Genomic DNA, 6664 nt, shown 5'->3' on the forward strand with positions numbered 1-6664 from the left:
GCATAGCAGAAGATCATGCATCACTAATTAATATTCATGCATCGCGAGTTAATATTCACGCATTGCTAATTAATATTCATGCATTGCGATTTAATATTTATGAATTACGATTTAATATTCATGCATTTCGATTTAATATTCATGCATCGCAGATTAATATTCATGCATCGCGCGTTAATATTTATTCATCTCGAGAAGATTCCGTCCCTCGCAAAAGTTTACATATCGCAAGAAGATTTCATACCTTGCGGAATTTATGCATCGCGAGAGGATTTCATCCCTCGTAAAATTTTATTCATCGCGACAAGATGCAATTCCTTGCACAAGCTTACATATCGCAAGAAGATTTCATACCTTGCGGAATTTATGCATTGCGAGAAGATTTCATCCCTCGCAAAATTTTATGCATCGCGAGAAGATTCAATTTTTCGCAAACGTTTACACATCGCGAGAAGATTTCATCCCTCGCAAAATTTTATGCATTGCAAGAAGATCCCATCCCTCGCAAAATTCTATACATCGCGAGAAGATTTCATCCCTCGCAAAAATTTGCGCATCCCGGGAAGATATTCATGCCCCGCAAGCAATGATGCACTTCCAGAAAAGGAATCGTGCATCTAAAATGAAATATTTATCCCTCAATGTCAACTGACATTAAATGTCGAGGAGAGAAATTAAGTGTCGACATGGTGAAAGACACTGTCTCCCATTTAAATTGCATTTTTAAGCTGACGAGTTTTTTCTCAATCTATGTCAAGAGCATTCGAAAGGATGAATTCCTTCAAAAAAAACAAAAAAAATACAGGTGCAAACTTTTTCAACAAGGACGTAACACATCATAGATCCTTTTGGAGACAAGTCTGGGATTGATTTCCACCACATGCAACTGCACTTCTCTACAAAGGTCATGTGTTAGGCCAATTTTCGTTGTCCACGATTTCTTTCATCAATCATACACAACGAAAGAGACAACTGTTGACACCCAATTTTGACCTAACATTTTAAAAATTCATGATTTTGAAGTTTTATTTATTTAATATCTTAAAATAGTTTTATTAATATAGTTTAAGGAATTTTATCAATAACTATCTTCATTTATTAAAATTTAGGATTTTTGTTAGTTGTTTTTTTAAAAAAAATTGCATTTCACATGTCATTAGTTACGTTCATTATATTATTTTAAAATTCCATTTTATTTGTTAAATTTGTTAATATTTATGTAAATTTCATACAGTCTAAAATTTAGTTAAATACAAAAAAAAATTTAGAAATTCTATTGCAATAATTTTGGGCCACAATACTAAGCCCATAACTTAGGCCTGTAATTTTTTGGTGTGGATATATTTTGTGGCTAGAGCATGAAAAAAAAAAGGGAGGGAGAACCCTAAACTCTATCCACTCTTCCTCTCCCTCTCAAAATCGGAGGCCCTCCTCTCTTCCTCCCTTTTCTCTTCTCCTTTCCCTCTCCCTTTTCTCCTCTCCAGCCGCCTCTTCTCTTCTCCCTTCCCCCTCCCTTTCTCCCTTCTCTCACCCCTTTTTCCCTCTCAAGCTGCCTCTTCTCTTCTCCCTTCCCCCTCCCTTTCTCCATTCTCTCCCCTCATCCTCTCCTCTATCCTCTCTCCAACCGCCCCCTCTTCTTCTCTGGCAGAGGAGAAGCAGCACGAGAACGCCACCTCTACTCCCTTTTCTGGTGGACAGCAGCTGCGAGGAGAGCAATAGCAGCCGGACAACGAGCCTCCATAACTGGCAGCAGCTCCAACTGGCGACAACAATTCAACAATATAGCGGCAGCAGCTTCGGTCAGTGACCAAGCAGTGTCGCCTCTCCCTCCCCTTCTCTCTTCATCGAGGATGAATGATACCAATGGCATTCTGGAAAAATCTATTAGCAGCGAACTCCGGCGAGGCAGTGAGCCGAGCAACAATTGCGGAACTCCGGTGAGCCTCTTTCATTCATTGCCTTTATACATATTTGAGTCAATATTTTGGTTGCCAAATGATTTTATGTACTGTTAGTTTCGTTTTTATTTCAACATTTTTGGATGGTTCTTTTTTATCTATTTTACTTTTTTTTTAGTTCTATTTATAAGGTTAACTTGATTTTTTTATGCTCCTTTTAGCTTATTTACTGATTGATATTATATAATTTATTTATCTTATAGTGTGGAGTAATAATTATTAGTTCTTCATTTACATTATTTCATTTTGGTGTCTTGTTGACATTTTTATTTATTTATTTATTGAAGTAGTTTTTATTTTATGTGAATTTTATTTGGTATTAATAATTGGATTTGCATTGTTAACTTGAAATTCATTTATTTATTTCATTATATTATATATGCATTTTGGTTCATTTAATTAGTGTTATCGTGTTTGTCATATTTTTAGCTATATTTTTTATTTATTTGAACTAATATCAAGATTATTTTTAATTTTTTTTTAAAAAAAAGAGAACAATAAATGTTTCCAACAATCTATGCTAACATTTGTTATTATTATTTAGTTACTATGTATATGTTTTATTACTATCGAATGGCTACTGGTTTTTTCAACATGTTACATATATTTAACATATATATTATCTCTTGTTTGTTCCATGTGGGTTTGTGTTTGTTCCATGTGGTTTTGTGCTTGAAAAGTATTGTTAAAATGGCCAATGAAAAACTCTCCGTCAGTTTTGGAGGCCTACTCAATATTAGAAGACGGAAATCTAATTTAAGTTCATATATATTTATTTCTTAAATTGGTCAATGAAAAATCTATCCGTCGGGTTTAGAGGACTTTTTCATTTTAAAAGACGGAAATTTTTAGTTTAAGTTCATATAAATTGTTTGTTAAAATTGTTAAAATGGCCAATGAAAACTCTCCGCCAGTTTTGGAGGTCTTTCCATTTTAAAAGACGAAAATCTAATTTAAGTTTATATATAATTTTATTTGTTGGAATTGGCCGATGAAGAAATTACCTTCGATTTCCAAGGCCTCCCATGTTAATAAGACGGATTTTTATTTTTTACTCATTATTTGAGTTATTCATTTTTATTTATATTTATTTGGTACTAACTCTTTTATTAAGTGTCTTTACAGGTATCCGGAGGTGCTTCTCCTTGAAATTATTCGAATGATGTTCGAATCATACATTTATTTCATTATTTTGCTAATATTGATGTTAGTCAAACCTTAGGCCGATAATTATTATTTTATTTTATTTCATTGTGTATATTGTGTGTTTATTATATTCGTACATTATTTTATTTTCCTCCTCAATTTGAAAAAAAAGTGAATTCAGTCGGGAACCTCAATTGTGGATTTCGAAGGGCGCCTAACCCCTTCCTTTCGAAATAACTTGAACCCCTTACCTAGAATCGAATTGGTTTCGTAGATTAATAATTGGTTTCCTAGTTTACCTAAAAATTAGGTGGCGACTCCATTTAATCCCTTTGAACTCTTATCCTTTTACTCGTTTTAAAATTCTTGTAACTTAAAGTTATAATTATTGTGAGTCACCGCGACGTTTCTCCCTATTTTGACAGAATAGGGATGTAAGTAGTAACAGGTGTGTCTTCATCGAAGAGGACGATGACTAGCATCTTACCATTCGTCATTACATTTCATAGGTTAAATTGCAAAAAAATATAAAACTTTTTATTTACTTCTACATTGATGTTTACATAGACCTCTCGCTTACACATAATACACACACACACACATACACACACACACACACAGATATAAATATATATATATATATATATATATATATATATATATATATATATATATATATATATATATATATATATATATAAGTGGAGTTTATATAGACTCCTCACATACAAAGCATTACATAGGCTTCTACTTTTATTTCACGTGCATAATATAAGAATATAATGCCATAGGAAGTCTAGGATATGCCTCGCTTATAAACCATCTAAGTCGGATACAACATTCCGGCATAGCCCTTTACTTCAATAATAGCCACATATAGGCATATACAACAATTGTCTTCAAATGAAACGGAAAGAACTAAATCGCTATAAAATAAAACAACGTCAATTGCTAGATAGTGATATCATTCTCGAAAGGTAAGGACCAACCAAATCTTGGAGAATGAGAACTAAAGTATCTTCAAATGGCCCTTCTAGAAACTTCACGGCGGGAACCCATATAATTGTAGAAATATAGAATATGGTTTAGTACACACTTGTACTAAATATGGGAATATGCACATAAAACATTTGAAATAATGCAAAAGGGGACATTCGTTCAAAACCAGTCTAAGTACTTTGAAAATCCTTATTTACAATCAAGAACACACATACGACAATAATCACATATTCCTTAAGACAAACCATATACAACACAAGACCAACATCATCATGTATAAGCAAGTAAACATGCGTAATAGCATAATTGACTATATAACCAACCCATCTCCAACATCATGTTATAACAAGAAAGCATGTATATAAGAGTTTATAACATTGCCACACATACAAGACCTTTACTCATCACCCATCATCAAATCCACAAGTGCAATGACCAAGTAAATCCCCATAACCTTACTCAACCAAGTAAACCCAAAAAAAGACCATAAGAAATGTCTAACATGATATAACATAGAATTAAGAGTATTCATCATCATATCTAGCAACATAGAACAATAGCATGTTCATAAATGCTACTAACATAGTAAAATGTAAAGGCAGCATATGCATATAATTTACTTTATAAAACATAAGAACAACCTTTCAAGACTATACTCAAGGCCAACTAGTGCAATGTATAGGTAGATTCCCATACCCCTACCTAGAATAAGTCAAACCCCTTAGGTCACCCTAGTTAGTGTTCATATTATTTCATTTCACTTTGGGGAACACTTGTCTTAACCTACATAGACCACATAAGTTAAATGTACAATCCGTTGTCATAAAACCCTACATCGAAAGAAGGTGGACTACTTGTCAAGGTAGTGTCAAATCATGAACATAACATTCTAGGTGCATCCACTAGCTAGTATTCCTACGGGGGCATAGTTTAAGAACTAGGAGATGTACATTGTACCCTTTTGATGCACAATTTCATTAATGTCACCATCTCATGAGAACCATTGTGAACCTACCTTACCACATTGGGAAGGGACCACATCTCACATTTAGTTCACTCGGTGCTAAGCTAATGACCTTTTTTGATATGTCTTCAAGCTTTTATTAATAATTATAACTTAGTATAGGTCATTGGAGGCTAACCCCTTGTATAATAATAATCATTAGCCCATCAGAATTGCATGATAATATCCTTTCAATACAACCATCATATGTAAGATAAACACATTATCATCATGTCATAGCAAGGCACATAGACAATTCATAACCAACCTTATATCATTACATCTTAACATAATTTTACACCTTCACATAATCAAGACATTTCAATTGCATCATCATACCAACACCTACTTAATATAATCACAATATGTACTTTAATTGGACTTCACCACCAAGTACAAGCCATCATAATTGAAGTAAGAGTTTAAGATCATAAAGTCTTACCAATTTCCTTCAACAGGCCATCATCATTGGTCTTACCCTCAACCAATACAATTTAATCAATAAATAGGTGTAATAACATCATTAAATAGTAATTAACACAATAAATAACTCAATTGCATCAATACTAATCAACTCAACATGAGTTCATCACATAGAGTTAGCTAATTTGGGTCAATTCTTGATCTATTCCACGCACTAGGTTAATTCATCAAGAATTAATAAAATTGAACCATAATACAACATAATCTAATAATAATAACCAAAATAAACCATAAACAATACAATTTAGAAGATAAAATTCATATTAGGAAGAAACCCTTGTGAAATCGTCCTTTTGAAAACCCATTCTGGAAGAACCCTTTGGGAAAAGGAATCTCACAGGTGAAAAGATCACATACCTTTTCAATATTTGAAGATTGATGGAAAAAAGTGTCCTCTTTGATTCCATATAACCCCTAGACCTTGCCTTTCATTGGAGTATTCTTTGGGGGAGAGAAAGTAGAAAGAACGAATGACAATTTGTGTTTCGGGAATTGGGGGTGTTAATAGTTTAGGCTTAGGATAGTTTATATAGTTGCTTAAATAATATAATTAACGAATCCTTAACCCCCTAAGTATACCCCTAACAAATTAACTTAATTATAAGAACCAATTAAAAAATTAACAGAAAGTGTAGGCCTGACCTACGAGACCCCGACCTACGGGTCGTAGGTGAGTCGGCGACTTCAACCCCCAACTGTCCTGCACAATCTTTGTTTTGGTCAGACATTGATTTTTTTTACCATTTCCCTAAATTTTGTAAGTTTCCATCGACGAAGGAAATCGACTCTCCATTGATTGGCCTACGCCCTGGTTACGGCACTCGTAGGTAGACACTGCCTCAAGGAAGTTTCTTGACCAAAATGAAAATGTCCTCCTCAAGGACCCTTAGGGTGGCCCTTAATTATTACATGGACTTTTATACCATAAACATGTTATAATATATGTTTGAAACTGTCCCATAAAATTTCACCTAATTCCGACTCTTAAAACCTTGTAAACTAGGCTAAGGGAAACTAGCACTTCTTTGACTAGACTATAGACGTAATGGATTTTTCTTGACATCTTGAATCCATA

General features: G+C 33.6%; 1 long non-coding RNA gene across 1 annotated transcript; it reads left to right on the plus strand.

Annotated features, from left to right (window-relative positions):
* The first annotated feature begins 1367 nt into the window (after positions 1–1367).
* LOC138338187 (uncharacterized) lies at positions 1368–3216 on the plus strand. Its single transcript, XR_011211611.1, has 2 exons — positions 1368–1937; positions 3084–3216. It is a non-coding gene; the product is annotated as an uncharacterized lncRNA (long non-coding RNA).
* Positions 3217–6664: the final 3448 nt, after the last annotated feature.

This window comes from Solanum lycopersicum, chromosome 9 (genome assembly GCF_036512215.1).
Source record: "Solanum lycopersicum chromosome 9, SLM_r2.1".
NCBI classification, from domain to species: Eukaryota; Viridiplantae; Streptophyta; class Magnoliopsida; order Solanales; family Solanaceae; genus Solanum; species Solanum lycopersicum.